Here is a 19,813-nt window from a genome sequence, read left to right as displayed (position 1 = left end):
TACTAATCCCTCAAGTGCCTGCTTTGTTTTGACAACCTGTAACCCTTTATCACCTCCTTGTGGAATCTACACAAGCAAGCAGGTGGGGTTGTGGAAAGTGTATTCTATTTCTCATGGCCACAGTTTAAAGAAGAAGCCAGAAAGTGATCACACCAATACACCAAACACCAAAGAATACTACAATTATTAGAGATGTTTGTGAACCAAACATAACAAATCAAAACATACCTGTCCAGGCACCCTCGGCATCCTCTTCCGTGTCTTTAGCCGCACACTCTCTCAGTCAGTCACTGGCAACTGATCTGTCCCTGCTCAGTTAGCCAGTGATTGGCTGAGTGGAGAGTGACAGCCCACAGTAGGTTGTCAATCTTGTGTCTCAGGATTGACAACCCGCTCAGCCAATCACTGGCTGCGGAGCTGTCTCTCATTCACTTATTGCCTGTATGCGTAGCTTAAGACATGGGAGGTGACACTGGGGGATTGCGGACAGGTAAATAAACTTTTTGTTAATTTTTTAAACAAATTTGGCAAAATTTGCTTTACTGATCTCTAATGATTATGTGAGTTATTTTACAAAAAAAACTGCAAATTTGTACTCTACTGTACTGTAAACACTGTGTACCTTGTGCAAATCTAATCTTTCCAGCTTTACTTATTAGGAAAAAGACCTCATTCCTTTCTGCATGGAGTTCGTAACTAATAGGTAAACTTAGATTGTGGGCCCCAATGGACAGTGAGTGATGACAGTCTCTGTACAGTGCTGCAGAACAGCCTGGGGTTATATAAATGCATGTAGAAAGCCACCACAAATTATCAATGTAGATATTGATAATTATTTGGAGCACTGTAATATAAAAATTGAGCTCCAACCCTTGAGGAAGGTATGTTATAACATTCATCAGGATGTAATTTTGGACCTATTAAAAAAATCATAGTAATGTTCAAATATGGACATATCTACTTTTTGCACTTCATTGTTATGTAAAACAGTTTTACATAAAACAATGCTTATATTCATTTTAGGGGTTTCAGAGTCTTCACTTAAGCGTTGGCCCACCATGAATTAATGATTAGGCTTGTTGTCTATTTTGTTTGTTCCTTGTTTCTGCTTTTCTGTTCAACAAAAAACATTTTGACTAAGGACTCAATAGGCTGCCTTTTGTATGTTTTATCTAGATGCACCAGTGCACATTGCGGAGTATGATGATTCTAAAAATGAACTGTAAGAAAATTTATTGTGTGTTTAATTTTATATGTACAGAATATAAACAATAACATGTACTGTAAGTAGTCATGATCAGAGGCAAACTCAAGGTACACTAAGTTGAATTGAGGGTCTTCAGCAAGCAAGCAAGTCAACAATCTATGAAGAGTTCTTTACAGACATCTAGAGCAGGGCCGTTTTAATACATTGGTGGGCCCAGTGCACAGCCCTCAAGAGTGGGCCCCCCCTTACCTTTCTGCACATTGTATAATGTACTGAATTTGCCCCCACACTGTATCAAGAGCCCCAATACATACAGTAGTTACCTTATAACACTATTTCCACCATTCAGTGATTACATATTACATAAAAACTGCACTAAACAAAACAGAAAGATATCACCATTGATACCATTACATAATACCGCCATACCATGACCCCTATCAGTACAAGCCTATAACAGAGTGAAGTTACATCCAGTGACTCACCGGAGGCGTCTTCTCCGATCAGAGTCTGTCACCTTTTCTTTTTCTCTCCATCCAGCGTGGGCCACCTTGAAGTCTTCTCCTGGCTGTGAATCTTCTCTCCAGAATCTGCCAGACAAATATTTTAGGCTCCAACACATACAGTAGTTAGGTCCCTTGTACCCCTATACAGTAGTTACACCCCTCTGTACTCCTACATAGTTACACCCCTCTGTGCCTCCATAGTTTTAAGGTGTCCCTGTAGTATATAGACCCTCATGTGCTCCTCCAGTTATATACAGCCCTCCTGTGCGCTCCCCCATTAGTATATAGCCCCCCTGTGCACTCTCCCCAGTAGTATATAGCCCCCTGTGCTCACCCACAATAGTATATAGCCCCCCTGTGCTCTCCCCCAATAGTATATAGCCCCCCTATGCTCTCCCACAATAGTATATAGCCCCCCTGTGCTCTCCCACAATAGTATATAGCCCCCCTGTGCTCTCCCACAATAGTATATAGCCCCCTGTGCTCTCCCCCAATAGTATATAGCCCCCCTGTGCTCTCCCCCAATAGTATATAGCCCCCCTGTGCTCTCCCACAATAGTATATAGCCCCCCTGTGCTCTCCCCCAGTAGTATATAGCCCCCCTGTGCTCCCCCTCAATAGTATATAGCCCCCCTGTGCTCTCCATAATATATAGCCCCCTGTGCTCTCCCCCATAGTATATAGACCCCTGTGCTCCCCAATAGTATATAGCTCCCCTGTGCTCCCCAATAGTATATAGCCCCTGTGCTCCCCAATAGTATATAGCTAACCTGTGCTCCCCAATAGTATATAACCCCCTGTGCTCCCCCATAGTATATAGCCCCCTGTGCTCCCCCATAGTATATAGCCCCCTGTGCTCCCCAGTAGTATATAGCCCCCTGTGCTCCCCATAGTATATAGCTCCCCTGTGCTCCCCCATAGTATATAGCTCCCCTGTGCTCCCCCATAGTATATAGCTCCCCTGTGCTCCCCCATAGTGTATAGCCCCCTGTGCTCCCCCATAGTATATAGCTCCCCTGTGCTCCCCAATAGTATATAGCCCCCTGTGCTCCCCCATAGTATATAGCCCCCTGTGCTCCCCAATAGTATATAGCCCCCGTTCTTCCCCATAGTGTATAGCCCCCTGTGCTCCCCCATAGTATATAGCTCCCCTGTGCTCCCCCATAGTATATAGCCCCCTGTGCTCCCCCATAGTATATAGCCCCCTGTGCTCCCCCAAAGTATATAGCTCCCCTGTGCTCCCCCATAGTATATAACTCCCCTGTGCTCCCCAATAGTATATAGCCCCCTGTGCTTCCCAATAGTATATAGCTCCCCTGTGCTCCCCAATAGTATATAGCTCCCCTGTGCTCCCCCATAGTGTATAGCCCCCTGTGCTCCCCCATAGTATATAGCCCCCTGTGCTCCCCCATAGTATATAGCCCCCTGTGCTCCCCAATAGTATATAGCCCCCGTTCTCCCCCATAGTATATAGCCCCCCTGTGCTCCCCAATAGTATATAGCCCCCGTTCTCCCCCATAGTATATAGCCCCCTGTTCTCCCCCATAGTATATAGCCCCCTGTGCTCCCCATAGTATATAGCTCCCCTGTGCTCCCCCATAGTATATAGCTCCCCTGTGCTCCCCCATAGTATATAGCCCCCTGTGCTCCCCAATAGTATATAGCCCCCGTTCTCCCCAATAGTATATAGCCCCCGTTCTCCCCCATAGTATATAGCCCCCGTTCTCCCCCATAGTATATAGCCCCCTGTTCTCCCCCATAGTATATAGCTCCCCTGTGCTCCCCAATAGTATATAGCCCCCTGTGCTCCCCCATAGTATATAGCTCCCCTGTGCTCCCCAATAGTATATAGCTCCCCTGTGCTCCCCAATAGTATATAGCCCCCGTTCTCCCCCATAGTATATAGCCCCCTGTTCTCCCCCATAGTATATAGCCCCCTGTGCTCCCCAATAGTATATAGCCCCCTGTGCCCCCCCCCCCCCCGTAGTATATAGCTCCCCCTCCCATATAACATTGAAAAAAACAAACACTGTTACTCACCTGGGTCCACGCGTTCCTCTTCTCTTCCCTCCTGTGGCCGCACTTCCTGCAGTCACAAGAGGCTGCACTCCCCTTACCCTCGCGCCGACGCTCCAGTGACGTCGGGCGCTAGAGGGAGAGCGCGGCCTCTTGTGACCGCAGGAAGTGCGGCCACAAGAGTGAGTGACTGACAGGGAGGGAGCCAATGGCTCTCTCTCTGTCAGTGTCGCTGCTGCTGCAGCGCTGAAGCGCCGCAGCAGCAGCGGACGGGGGCAGCGGCGGACGGGGGGGCCCTGCAGGGGGCGCCATGGAGGGGTAAGTAGATTACCCATCCATGGCGCTCCCCCCTGACAGGCTGGTGGCCGGAGCCCTGTGCGACCGCACTGGTCGCACATAGCAACGGCCGGCCTGCTCGGGGGGGCCCCTTTAACCAGGGGGCCCGGTGCACGTGCACCATGTGCCCTCTGGTTAAAGCGGCCCTGATCTAGAGTGGAGCAAATCTACTGTTAAACAATAAAAATACACATGTAAGTAATAAGGTAAGTGAAGTGCTAAAATTCAACAGTAAATGTCAATGTTACAAACTAAGTAACATTTACACATTTACACAAGTATTAGAATGATATAGCCCAATCCAGTTATTTCAATGAAATCACTGAGCATTTTTTTTAGCTATGAGACCTAGGCCTTTTCACATCATGTTTTCTACCTTGGTGAAATCTCAGATCTAGCTGCTGAAATGTCTGTGCTCATATCAGTATTTGCCCCATTAAGTTCAGTGACCTGAACATAGTCAGCTAGTGAATGGTCTGCGGAGCTTTTTCAGTTCCAGTCTTCGACTATGGTAATCCTATTGGACAAAAATCCACTATATGATCTATTATTCAGATATTAAGTGAGTAATATTTTAAAGGAGGGAGTGAGAATAACATTTTAAACCAATGGTTCCCAATTTGGCCAGCAAAGATATGCACATAACAGTGCACTGTGGGAGCTTTTTCTGACACTAAAGGGGTACTATAGTGAAAAAAAAATGTTTCAAAATCAACTGGTGTCAGAAAGTTATACAGATTCGTAAATTACTTATATTTAAAAATCTCAAGTTTTATAGTACTTATCAGCTGCTTATGCCTTGCAGGAAGTGTTTTCTTTCCAGTCTGTGTTTTCTTTTGCAACCTCTGTCTGAGACAGAATTGTCCAGAGCTGTAGCAAATCCCCAAACAAAATCTCTCCTGCTTTGGACGGTTCCTGTCCCATATTGAGGTGGCAATAGATTGCACCCTGTCAGACTGGAAAGAAAGCTCCACTTCCTGCAGGACAAACAACAGCTGATAAGTTTTGGAACACTTGAGATTTTGAAACAAAAGTCATTTACAAATCTGTATAACTTTCTGGCGCCAGTTAATTTAATAAGGAAATCGATCAATTACTGGAGTATCCTTTTAATAATTGAATAAATAATTTCATTATCCCATATTTACTATAAACTAATAAGAAAAAACAAATATGTGCCACAAATATGTTTGCCTATGATGAAGTATCATAGATGATGCTCTATCCCATGAGAGTATAGATTCCAAGTCCAGACATCAGAAAATGAATAGGATGGCACTCACCAAGTAGCATTAAATCCAGTTCATAATACTTTATCGGGACAACAAGCATGAGCAAGGGTCGTTTTGCAGATTGTTCTGCTTCATTGGGCCCTTTTTATTTAAAATGTTTAAAACCACAAAATGTAGTACAGTTAAGATGTTAATATAACCAATATATACATATTAAGGCCAGGTTCAGACTATGTAACTGTGCAGCTGTATTTGCGGCTGTAATTGTGCGGCGGTATTTTTGGTGGTTCATGCATACGCTGGAAAGTATAGGATATACGGCTGCACAGTGCACACTATGTATGAATCTACGGCCCGATCGTAAACAGACCCATAAAAAATGAACAAGACCATTGTTTGCGGCTGGACATGCGGCCGAGGATTGACAGGCGGTCCGTACGGAGTACTTCAAAAATAGCCGGCAATGATGCCAAATGCCGATGCCTCTAATAGTTAATATATTAAATTAATAAAACAGATTTTCTTTGTAATAAAGTCCCTTTCGTTGGTCAATAATTTAATTCTAACGAATCCATCATTTGGCAATTAAATATACTGTTAAAATAAATAGATATATAAATAAATGTATATTTATATATATATTTATTTTTTGACAGTATATTTAATTGCACAATGATGGATTCGTTAGAATTAAATTATTGACCAACGAAACTGAATTTATTTCATCAAAAATGTGTTTTATTAATTAAATATTAATTAGTACAGGAAGCTCCAGTAAGCCGTTAATTCATATTGCCGGCAATAGAGCTTTCTGTACTAATCATCACTTTACTTTAATGAAAACATCAAATGTTTCTTCTAATTATGTTATCACAATAGCATTATTAGAAGAAACATTTTGAATTATATGTGCGCTCAGCTGATTGGCTGATCGGCTGAGCACACATATAATGAGCCGGTCCGCAGCACAGTGACTTCATTGTGCTGCGGACCAGCGAAGAGGACACATCGGGGTGAGTATAGAGCTCTCCCCACCCCCTCCCCAGCACTGCACCCCTCCCAGCAAGGAAGGGGGGGTCACTTAACCCCTTCCTTGCTGGGATGGGTGCAGTCTGACATCAGTCTGGCCCCCAAGGGGTTAAGGGGATGCAATACATCCTCCCTTAACCCCTTGGGGGCCAGATTGTAAGCAGCGATCTGTAAAGATGCTGCATACTGTAAGGTGCACAACACCGCTCACAATGATGGGTGTTGTGCTCCTGTTTGTGTGTTTTTTGTGTGTTTCTCCCTTTTTGTTTTTCAGATATCGGTATCCTGGGGATTACGTCGGATTCCGTGGACTACGTCGATGACTAGCGTTTTTTTTATGTTTTTTTTTAATAAAATGGTCAATGAGGGGTGTGGGGGTGTTTTTATTTGAATAAAAAAATTTTTTAACTTGTGTCTTGTCTTTATTTCTTTACTTTATAGACTTAGTAGTGGAAGCCATCTAATAGACGGAATCCATTACTAAGTTGGGGCCTAGTGTTAGCCGGTATAAAATGGCTAACACTAACCCCCCATTATTACCCCAGTACCCAATGCCACCAGGGGTACTGGGAAGAGCCGGGTGCCAGTGGTCCCGGAGCGTCAAAATTGGCGCTCCTGGACCGGGCGGCAGCAGGCTGGTAAGATTTAGGCTGGGGAGGGCCTAAACCAATGGCTCTTCCCACCCTGGTGTTACCAGGCTGCTGTCGTTTGGTTTTTAACCCGGCTGGTTATAAAAATAGGGGGGACCCTATGCGGTTTTTTTTAAAATAAATAAATAATTAAAAAAACCGCATAGGGTCCCCCCTATTTTTATAACCAGCCGGGTTAAAAACCAAACGACAGCAGCCTGGTAACACCAGGGTGGGAAGAGCCATTGGTTTAGGCCCTCCCCAGCCTAAATCTTACCAGCCTGCTGACGCCCGATCCAGGAGCGCCAATTTTGACGCTCCGGGACCACTGGCACCCGGCTCTTCCCAGTACCCCTGGTGGCATTGGGTACTGGGGTAATAATGGGGGGTTAGTGTTAGCCATTTTATACCGGCTAACACTAGGCCCCAACTTAGTAATGGATTCCGTCTATTAGACGGCTTCCACTACTAAGTCTATAAAGTAAAGAAATAAAGACAAGACACAAGTTAAAAAAATTTTTTATTCAAATAAAAACACCCCCACACCCCTCATTGACCATTTTATATAAAAAAAAAACATTAAAAAAACGCTGGTCATCGACGTAGTCCACGGAATCCGACGTAATCCCCAGGATACCGATATTTGAAAAACAAAAAGGGAGAAACACACAAAAACACACAAACAGGAGCACAACACCCATCATTGTGAGCGGTGTTGTGCACCTTACAGTATGCAGCATCTTTACAGATCACTGCTTACAGTCTGGCCCCCAAGGGGTTAAGGGAGGATGTATTGCATCTCCCTTAACCCCTTGGGGGCCAGACTGATGTCAGACTGCACCCATCCCAGCAAGGAAGGGGTTAACTGACCCCCCCCCCTTCCTTGCTGGGAGGGGTGCAGTGCTGGGAAGGGGGTGGGGAGAGCTCTATACTCACCCCGATGTGTCCTCTTCGCTGGTCCGCAGCATAATGAAGTCACTGTGCTGCGGACCGGCTCATTATATGTGCGCTCAGCCGATCAGCCAATCAGCTGAGCGCACATATAATTCTAAATGTTTCTTCTAATAATGCTATTGTGATAACATAATTAGAAGAAACATTTGATGTTTTCATTAAAGTAAAGTGATGATTAGTACAGAATGCTCTATTGCCGGCAATATGAATTAACGGCTTATGGAGCTTCCTGTACTAATTAATATTTAATTAAGAAAACACATTTTCGATGAAATAAATTCAGTTTCGTTGGTCAATAATTTAATTCTAACGAATCCATCATTGTGCAATTAAATATACTGTCAAAAAATAAATATATATATAAATATACATTTATTTATATATCTATTTATTTTAACAGTATATTTAATTGCAAAATGATGGATTAGTTTAAATTTAATTAGTGAACAACGAAAGGCACTTTATTACAACGAAAATGTGTTTTATTATTTTAATAGATTAACCATGAGAGACATCGGCATTACTGCAGAGGATCGCAAACCCCGGTAATAGCAATTCATGTAAACTGTGTTCCCTGCTTTCCCAGATGCATCCAGAGGTGTTTGCATCACTTTCTTAAGATTTTATTTGTTATTTTTAGTTGAACCAGATTTCCAAGTAAATGACCGTATGTTTTGAGCCGCATGTCTATTTTTTCCCACGGCCGGAGTTTCATCCGCACATTTACAGCCGCATAAAAAATACAGCCGCACAGTTACATAGTGTGAACCTAGCCTTAGGGGGTATTCCGAACTCAAATAACATACTTTAACCATATATTTTAGAGCAGAGTGGTGGTCGGTAACTTAGACAATGAGCTATTAACAAGGGAAGAAGGAAGCAATTTTTCTAGTTGAATGTGTTTGCAAAAGTATTTATCCAATGGTCCCTACACGTTTATCTGCATTTGTTGAGGTATAAATGACCTTTTAAAGTGAATCTGTTACCCCAGGCACCCCCTGCCCGGGGTGACAGGTTCTCTTTAGGTATAGGTTGCAGCCAAACAGTTTTAACAATGTATTCGTTTTACCATATCATTTACTCAAAAATCCAATTAACAAAAACATTACCTGTGTCTAGGGAATTAAAATTGGCATTCCAGCTTATATCAGCAGGACAAGATAGGAGGATATGGGTGTGTTTGTGGAGGATTTGACTGCTGGGTCCTCCACTGAACTCAAGAATTGGGACCGGAATCTCTTGTCAGCATGGAGCAACAGGTCACGCGTGATCACTGTCACTCCATTCATTGTGGGAGCTTCTAAGTACAGCTTTTAGCTATCTATGGCAGCTCCTATAGACAATAAATAAAATTGAGGTGTGATTCTTAAATTGCAGCCTCAGTGCTGTCCTGTCTTGGCCAGTGATTGGCTGTGTGAGCAGGTATTTCTCTGAACGCTTGCAACGAAGCAAGAAGACAGAAGATTGGAGAACCAGAAGGACTTGAACAGGAGCTGCAGAGGACTGGGGGTTGGTAAATATAGGTTATTTATTCGAGATGAGAGAGTACTAAAATGCTCAGGTGCTTGATATAAATATTTCCTGATGCTCAGGTGCTTGTTTCGAGTAACGAACCCCATTGAAGTCAAAGGGAAACTCAAGCATTTTTGCAGGGGACCAAAGTTCTGCACAGGGAAGGTTGCGTGAAAACCTGAAAACTCCAGAAAATGATGAAAACAACATGAAAATGGACAGGAAACAGCAGAGGCAGCATGCATGGATGCCTCTGAGGCTGCCTAATCGCACCATTACGCCAAATTATGGGCAACAGCCAGATAGTGATCCTCAGACCTACAAGGGCAAGTGTGTATGCGTGTAACTGGTGCTTTTTTTTATTTTTTTAAGGCACCCGTTGCATAGGACACAGCACAGTGAGGATAGGTACACCTGAACTACAGATCCCAGCCAGCCAAGAGAATGATAGCAACAGGACGAATTGACTACTGACAGCTGCACTACAAGTTCAAGCCAGCAGCCAAGAGTAGCAAAAAATATATATATATGTTTTTAAATTTTTAAGCCCTAAGAAGGACTGTTGGGTTCTTAGTGATGGATTCCTGCCTAACCACACACTAATTCCCTGCCTAACACTCTCCCTGACAGACAGCAGCTCTCTCCCTATGCTCATCCAGCCTGCGTCTGAAGCGAGCATAGCGGGACCTGATTCTTATATGCCCAGGTCATCTGATCTGGCCAGCCAATCGCTGCTATCAACATGTAGGGTTCCCACGTGATGCTACGAGTTCCCAAAGACTCTCCTGCATTGGCTGAAAAAAAGCCGCCAAACATGCAGGAAGAGGAAGATGCCATTGTCTCGAGTATCGTGAGATGCTCGTTTGAGTAATGAGCACTATCAATTACCCTAATATTCGAACAAGTACCAAGCTCGGACGAGCAGGCTTGTCGTCTCTAGTTATTTTTTTTAATTTCCAAAAGCCTCAGCAATATAGGAAGGTTTGGAAAACCCCAGACAGTTCCATTCACATGATATATTTTGCATTAAGGCTATAGTGATGGATAGAGCTATGAGGCATCCAACTTTCCAGATATAGGGATTTAAATGCCAAGCACTTGGGTTTGGAGAAGCTGCCGAACACAAACACACATTTTAATGAAGTTCTCTTAATGCTACTAGCAAAGTCACTCTGGTGCATCCTAATATCTGTGATAGTAAATCCTGATATGCAACTTGGAAAAACCTTGACTCTTAAATGGGTTGGGGGATTAATGCCATACTTGTAAGACCATGGTTCAAATATCTTAGAATTGAGAGACTAGTCAAGGAAGAAAGGATGCAAGGGCAATAATATTGCCTACTAATGCATTGCTGAGTAATTATTTGTGTAAGATACTATGTTACTACTCCAACTACAAAGCACACTGGCACTGAAGAGAAGTTTAATGTTGGAGGATTTTGGCATACATGCTGATTTGGAAACAAAGTTATTTTGGATGTAATGATTGCCATGTAATAACTGTACCCCAATGACAGCTTAAGAGTACAGAAAAGACTAACTACTCTAAAAAACTCCTATGAAAACAAGGTGATAAACATGGTATCAAATTCAAAATACCCAATTTCTGATAAACATAACATATTTTTCACTATATAAGACGCACCTGACTATAAGATGCACCCCTGGTTTAACAACTGAATGCGGGGGGGGGGGGGGGGGGGGGGGTATGTTAATAAACTTCCCTGGTGGTCTAAAGCAGTGAAGGGATTAATGCAATGAAGGGGTGAAAGTATACTAAAAACACCCAGCTCTGCTATATAAAAATACACACACATACCTCTGCTACGTAAAAATACCCACAGACACAGTGCTACTATACCAATATACACACCTCTGCTAAATCCCCATACGCACAGAGAGACACACACACACACACACACGCACACACCTCTGCTACATACTGTACATACAGACAGAGGCAGACACCTCCATACATTTAGAAAGATAGACATACACACCCCTGCTGCATCTCCATACACAAAAAGCTCTGCTACATACATTCATACCTACAGACAGATACATACAGCATACACATACCCAAAATTATTTTTGCATTAATACGTTGCCCACCCGTAGCTTTCTATCTTTCCAATATAAAGTTATTATGGATTCTGCACAGTTTTGCTGTTATCCAGCTGCATTCACCCCCACAGATTGCAGAGAATCATCAGACCTCAGTCCAACCCAACACGCTCCCTGCTCCTGGCCCCGACCCTCCGAGACGGAATCACGTGTCCTCAGTCCCAGCACAGTGTAGTGACAGAGAACACTGATGGGGTGGCTGCTGTTAAAGAGGGAGACAGTGATCAGCGTCACTGTCTTCCTCTCTAACAGCAGCCACCCGGTCACCCCCAGCCCAGAGCTCACCCCCTGTATCCAGAGCCTCCCGCTGCACCGTCCAGCACTCACCCGCAGCACACAGCCCCCCGCCCCACAACCAACAACCAACCAACCTCACTCACCCACGGCATAGCCTCACCTGCGGCACCCCTCCCGGCAAGCTCCGCCCCCGCAATCACCCGCGACAAGCTCCGCCCCCCCACGATCGCCCTCGGCAAGCTCCGCACCCGCACTCACCATCTCAGCTCTGCTACTCAGTCAGTGCCATCTCAGCTCTGCTACACCTTCCCCCCAACTCAGCACTGCTACACCGTCCCCCCAACTCAGCTCTGCTAAACCGTCCCCCTTAACTCAGCTCTGCTACACCGTCCCCCCCCAACTCAGCTCTGCTACACCGTCCCCCCCAACTCAGCTCTGCTACACCGTCCCCCCCAACTCAGCTCTGCTACACCGTCACCGCTAACTCAGCTCTGCTACACAGTCACCGCCAACTCAGCTCTGCTACACCGTCACTGCCAACTCAGCTCTGCTACACCGTCACCGCCAACTCAGCTCTGCTACACCGTCATCCCCAACTCAGCTCTGCTACACCGTCACTGCAAACTCAGCTCTGCTACACTGTCACCGCCAACTCAGCTCTGCTACACCGTCACCACCAACTCAGCTCTGCTACACTGTCACAGCCAACTCAGCTCTGCTACACTGTCACCGCCAACTCAGCTCTGCTACACCATCACCGCCAACTCAGCTCTGCTACACCATCACCGCCAACTCAGCTCTGCTACATTGTCATCCCCAACTCAGCTCTGCTACACTGTCACTTCCAACTCAGCTTTGCTACACCGCCATCTCAGCACCGCTACACCGTCACTGCCAAATCAGCTCTGCTACACCGTCACCGCCAACTCAGCTCTGCTACACCATCACCGCAGCTCTGCTACACAGTCACCGCCAACTAAGCTCTGCTACACAGTCACCGCCAACTCAGCTCTTCTACACAGTCACCGCCAACTCAGCTCTGCTACACTGTCATCCCCAACTCAGCTCTGCTACACCGTCACTTCCAACTCAGCTTTGCTACACCGACACCGCCATCTCAGTTCTGCTACATTGTCATCATCTCCTTCATTGTCTCAGCTCTGCTACTTCACCATCATCAGGCAGAAGCATTGCATGATGGGAAATGTAGTTTCCTATCTTGGATATAGATCGGCTTTTAGAAAAACTTGTAACTCAGGAACGTCAGCAGTTAGAAAGATGGGAGATGGCTCAAAATACTCAGGGGACTTGGTGAGTAAGGCCAGCTAGGTTTAGGAGCATTACATTTTTTTAGCTCTTGGGGGGAATACCCCTTTAAATACAGATTGTCCCTACTTACAATCTACAGGGAGCTTTTCTACCTTGTGGACTAATCACATGACCATTCCGGGTTACCGGGTCACCGGGTAACCCGGAGAGCTGAAGATCGCTATTATTGGCTGATCTGAACTGATCAGCCAATAGCAAAGATAATCGGCACGGGGGTGGGGGGGTAAACCATCCCCCGTGCCAACAAGCTATGATGGTCTGCTATGTATATAGCAGACCATCAGTACCCTTACAGATTTAGGGTATGTGCACACGGCAGAATGGCGACGGATAACCCTTCGTGCATTCCGCACTGATGCGGGTGCACGCATCTCCGCACGTGTCATAGACTCCATTCTATGCACGGGCGGATTCCGTTATCCGTCTAAAGAATGAATACCAGGGCAACATTTTACAAGTGACGTCCCTCACACTTACAAAAAGGGGGACCCCCCAGAAGAAGTGCAGAGTGTGGTGTAACAGGGGGGTCAGGAAGGATACAATTTTCCAGTGTGACACCTGTCCTGATCATCCCGGCCTCTGCATAAAGGATCGCTTCAAGGCGTACCACACTTCATTGGAGTTTTTAATTTTCTAAATTCTGTCCCTTATTCCTGCCAAGACAGTTTAAACCTCCCACAAATGACCCCATTATGGATACTACACCCCTCAGGTAATGTAACAAGGGGTGTAGTGAGCATATGGACCCCACTGGTGATGGGCACAAATGTGAAACAATGTGGCATGAAAATGAAATATTAAATGTTTTACACTATAATGTTGGTCTAGCCTTGAATTTTTCCTTTTACCAACGGGTTAAATAAGAAAAAAACACAAAATGGAAATACCCCACAATACCCCACAAGTGGACATAAAGCGCCATGTGGGCGCAGGGCAAGCCTCCGAAGGGAAGGAGCGCCATTTGTATTTTGGAGGCTGGATTTGGCCAGAATGGATGATGAACGCCATGTCGCATTTACAGAGCCCTTGTGCTGCCAAGACAGTAAAAAAAAACAACCCACAATTGACCCCACTCTGGAACCTACACCCCTCAAGGAATCTAACAAGAGGTGCAGTGAGGATATGGACCCCTTGATGATGGCCACATTTGTGCCATGAAAGTGAAAATATTCACGTCACATTGTTCCACATTTGTGCCCGTCACCAGTGGGGTCCATATGGTCCTTTATATGGTCCTTGTGGTTGCGTCAAATAGCGCATTAGGGCTACATATGGGGTATTTCTATAGACTGTAGAAACGGGGCAATAAATATTGGGGTGCAAGGTGAGAGGGTAAGGAAAGTCATTTAGTGAATGTTTTAAGTCTTCCTAAATAGATGAATTTTTAGAGCATGCCTTAAACTATGGGTGTTGAAAAAAAGTCTGGGCATCACATTCTAGAGAACTGGTGCAGCACAAGCAAAGCCTTGGAGATGGGAACGAGGTCTTGCTTGGATTATGGAATATTTTAGCTTAACCTCTTAAGGACGGAGCCAATTTTCGTTTTTGCATTTTCTTTTTTTCCTCTATGTGTTTAAAAGGCCATAGCACTTGCATTTTTTCACCTAGAAACCCACATGAGCCCTAATTTTTTGCGTTGCTAATTGTACTTTGCAATGGCAGACTTAATTTTTGCATAAAATATGCTGCGAAACCAGAAAAGAATTATATGCATGGTAAAATAGAAAAAAAAAATGCAGTTCTTTTTCTTTGAGGGGAGGGCTTCATTTTACGCTGTTCGTCATATGGAAAAACTGACATATATATATATATATATATATATATATATATATATATATATATATATATATATATATATATATTAAGTCACGCGTCCTTAAGAGGCTAAAGCGTAACTGTCATTTTTTTTTCAGAGATCAGTAGTATAAACGATTTTAAGAAACTCTATGATAGGTTTTATTAGGCAAAAAACGTCTTTCTGTACTCATAAAGCAATCTCCCAGCCTCCCCCCCCCCACACACACACACACACTTCTTATCTGTGCATTATCAGGCATATCCGTCTTCATTACAGAGAAGCAAGTGAAGACGGGTTCTGCTGTGTCCATTATATCCTATGGAAGGGGAGGGGCCAAGGGAGATGAGTGAGCAGGAAGAAGAGACATGAAGGTCAGCTGTTTGCAGACTATCGGGGCACCTAAAACGCTAGATTCAGGGGTCAGAAAGGTCAGTTCTTATCTAGGAACTTGTTCAGAGAAGATTGCAGGGCGTTGTGCTGTGCAGGACTGCTCCGTGCTCACTCACTCCTCTCAGCTCCTCCCCTCTCAATAGACATATTATGGACACAGAAATCCTGCTTCTTCTGAAGTGAGGGGGGGACCTAATAAAACCGCTTTTTTAGGACAGAAGAAAAATCTTTTGGTAAATAAAACCTATTACAGAGTTTCTTAAAATCGCTTGTCCTATAGATATTTATTGTTTTCATAAAAATGACCCGGAAATGACAGTTAAACTTTAAGGCTATGTTCACACTACGTATCTTTATAACCGTAGTGCGAATCGCGAATATACGCACATAGTTTTGAGGTTGCTGCGTTCGCTTGAAAGTATACTATATACGGCCGCACAATGCACACTACGTATGAGCTTACGGCCGGATCATATACGGCGCCGTGAAAAATGAACAAGACCATTGTTTAAGGACTGAAATGTTCCAACTCACGGACGTGGATTCCCATGCGGTCCCGTACGGAGTACTTATTTCAGCCAAATTGAACGTGATTTTTAGATCCAAAAGGTTTTGTGTGTTTTATTGGGCTGGGCGAAGATTTCCAAGTAAATTACCTGTTTCAGATCGCTTCGAAACAAGCTAGAGAAGCAGAACTCTACTACGGGCGTATGTTCGCGTTTCGCCCGCATGTTCACAATCCGGCCGCATGTCTATTTTTCAACGGACGTACTTTCAGCCGCACATGTACGGCTGCGTACGAACTACGGCCGGACTCATACATAGTGTGAACATAGCCTTAGTGTGTTAGAGGAATGTAGTGACTAGAGATGAGCAAAGCGAATCTGGCGAATCAAGCTTCGCTGTGAATTGCACTGTTAATTCGCTTAATTCAGCCAAAAAATTTAACTTTATTTGCAAAAAAAGAAAATGGTGGCTGCACATGCTGCCTGGATTGCCACTGGGCAGGAGAAAGGGATTAACCGTTATCCCTAGCACCATCCAATCAGCTGCAGGCCCTTCTGTGATGTCAGCACTAGAGATGAGCGAATAGTGAAATATTCGATTGGATTGGATTGGATTCGAATAGCTCCCGATATGTGCCTATTCGATCAAATATCGAATCCCATTATAGTCTATGGGAGAAAAATCCTGGGACCTGGAAATCATGATTCGACCACTAGGAGGTCACCAAGTGCACAATGAAACCTTAGGAAATTATGCCAACACCTCTGGAATGCATATAGGACAGCAGGGGAAGAATGCCAGGGTACATGAACGTAAAGTACAAGTGTACCTTTTGGTCTAGCGGTACTTGCGTACGTATTAGGTGGTGTGTAATATTCACGTATGTTTGTTTTTTGTTTATTTAGTACACTTGTGAAATACAATTGTTTGCAGAGTTATATATTGCCCAGCCAGTGATGTAAATTGCACACATGTATATATTGCATATAAACATCCACTATATCCACGTATTACGCCACTATCAACTATAGACACCAAACACAATATAACAGCTTTGTATAATGGAAAAAAATACTCAGACAACTTATTTCCTCTACATTAGCGTGGACAGAAAGCCAAATATTGAGCAAAAGAAAATTTATCATGTAGCCATTTAAATCAAAAAAGCAAAGTTGGTGGATATACACTTTATACAGCCGTATACCGGATATAGAATTGTTTTTACAATATAAATAAAGGGCTGGTCAAAGCCTTCCCTGGACGCACACTGCGCAAATCAGTAGAAGCGAGATAACAGCTATATTATCCCATACACTGTATACAGCCGTATACCGGATATAGAATTGTTTTTACAATAGAAATAAAGGGCTGGTTAAGGCCTTCCCCGGACGCACACTGTGCAATTCAGTAGAAGCGAGATAACAGCTATATTATCCCCCCCACACACACACTGTATACAGCTGTATACACTATCAGTGGGAATACACACTGGGGGAGATTTATGAAAGGGTGTAAATATACACCTGGCTCAAACTGCCCACAGCAACCAATCACAGCTCCTCTTATATTTTACCAGAGCTGAAAGCTGAGTTGTGATTGGTTGCTGTGGGCAGTTTACACCAGGTGTATATTTACACCTTTTCATAAATCTCCCCCTCTGTGTATACACGCTGCCTATGTCACAACAGCTCTTAACTGTCTGTTTTTCTATAGTTTAAGCCCTAACAAGGGATTTTGGGGGTCCCTTCCTACCTTACTTCACCTAAAAACGCCTTCATTGGAAGCAGACTGCACAAATCCCTAGTAGCAAGATAACAGCTACTACAGCTTTATACACTATCAGTGGGTATACACGCTGTGTATACATACTGCCTGTGTCACAACAGCTTGTAAATGTCTGTTTTTCTATAGTTTTAGCCCTAACAATGGCTACCTAACTTCACCTAAAATCTTCCTCTACCTGCTTTACAAACTGTCCCTCTCTAGCTCAAATCAGCAAGTGACATGAATCTCAGATCCCTATTCTTTTATTCAGGAGGTCACATGGTTTAGCCGGCCAATCACAGTAAGAGTTTTTTTTTTAAAGTACTGCCTATTCCTAGTGCCTGTCCCTACCCCCGCATGTTTATTGGCTAAAAAAAGTGCCAGGGGATGTGAGAGGGCGAATCAAATTTTTACTGCATTTTAGCACGAATATTCGACCGAGGTCGAATACCTCGAATAGCTGTTTGATGGAATAGTATTCACTCATCTCTAACCAGCACCTCTCCATAGCTTCTATATAAGGTGGTTCGTTAACGGAGGTGGCCAGACAGCTGTGTGTCGAGGAGAGAGTAGGATCGTAGCAGGCAGTTAGAGCAGAGCAGGGAAAGACTAACAAAGGGATAGTGATGGAGAGGAAAGGAAAGGATAGGAGGCCTAATTGTGGGGGATGTCAGCACCTCCCCTTCCCCTCTATATAAGGCAGTTATTTAACAGAGGTGGCCAGTCGGCTGTGTGTGGAGAGAGGGAGATGGTAGCGCAGGCAGTTATAGCAAAGCAGTGAGAGACAGAGTGATTTTGGGACAGAGAGGATAGGGGGGCTGATTGTGCGTGATGTCAGCACCTCCACCTCCCCCCCCCCCTATATAACGTGGTTCGTTAATGGAGGTGGCCAGTCAGCTGTGTGTGGAGAAGAGAGCAGGATTGCCTCAGGCATTAAGATCAGAGCAGAGAGAGAGAGACTAACAGAGTGATATGAAGACAGAGAAATGAGGAATGATTGGCTGTTTGATTTTTTTTTTTTTAAACCCTGTTTTTATTGAAATTTTTCAACAGCATCAAAAGGGAAGGGATACAGAAAGGAAAGGGGAAGGTCAAAAGTAATAAAGGAGTATGATCCAATGAGCATAGTGTCAATAAATAACAAAACAAAAATATGATAGCACATTTTTTTGGTGGGGGGTCTGGGCACCCAGAGGAAAGGAGGGGGAGCAGCATCTCGGGGAAGGAGATGAGGTCAGCAGTGAGACTTGATGTCAATGAAAATCAAATGGGTCTCTACCACTAATGTTCTGTTCTAAATACCACGTTGTATTGCGGAAGCATTGCTTCAGTCTGTCTCTTACATGCAGTGGGATGAGAGGGAGGAATTTAGACCATGTAAGGTAAAAATGTTGGACCTTCTTTTCTTTGAGTAAAGAGGCCTGTACCTAGTCCATACGGAAGAGATGAACTAGTTTCTCAAGAAGGAGCCTTCTTGTCGGTGGAGAGGGTTCAATCCAGCAATGGAGAATGGACTTCCTTGCTGCAGCAGAGACATAAAATAGCAATTGTTTGTCGGGGGCTGATCGTATTGGGGGTTCTTCTGTTGTAATGCCGAATATACACCAAAGGGGGGTGAGGGAGCAGGGAAGTCCAAGACGGGTGGTGACAAATGTGAAAACCACCTTCCAAAAAGCATGAATAGATGGGCATGCCCATAAACAATGAAGGAGGTCAGCGTGTGGGGCCTTGCACTTCAGGCAGGAGTGGTCTGTTGTGTTTCCAATAGGAAATCCCCTATGAGGAGAAACATAGGCTCTATGGGTAATTTTATAAGCCATTTCCCAATAGAAGGCAGAAGGTAAGTATTTTGCTGCAGTGCATAAGGCTTTTAAGATATTGTCAACCGTGAGGTAATCTATCACTGTGGTCCAGTATGATATTCCTGTGGTGGTGGTGGTGGTGGAGTAATCATATTTGCGGATCAGCCACATATAATAGGTTGTTATTTTCTTAGGGTTTAATTGCTTGGAAGGTGTCAAAGCCAGGAAAGGGTCATCCCAGTCATCACCAGACATGTTTCGAACCACCTTAACAATGTAACTATAACTTTGGAGATAATAGAAGGGATGGGGACCCACAATCTCGTTGCGGAGGCAGAGCTCATCTGTTTGATTTTTTTTTTTAATTGTTATTTTCTGATTTTTTGACACTTTTACAACAACATGCTTCTCTCTTATGAGATCCTGATTCTAATTAACT

This window comes from Dendropsophus ebraccatus, chromosome 1 (assembly GCF_027789765.1).
Source record: "Dendropsophus ebraccatus isolate aDenEbr1 chromosome 1, aDenEbr1.pat, whole genome shotgun sequence".
Taxonomy (NCBI): Eukaryota; Metazoa; Chordata; class Amphibia; order Anura; family Hylidae; genus Dendropsophus; species Dendropsophus ebraccatus.
This window is presented reverse-complemented; position numbering follows the sequence as displayed.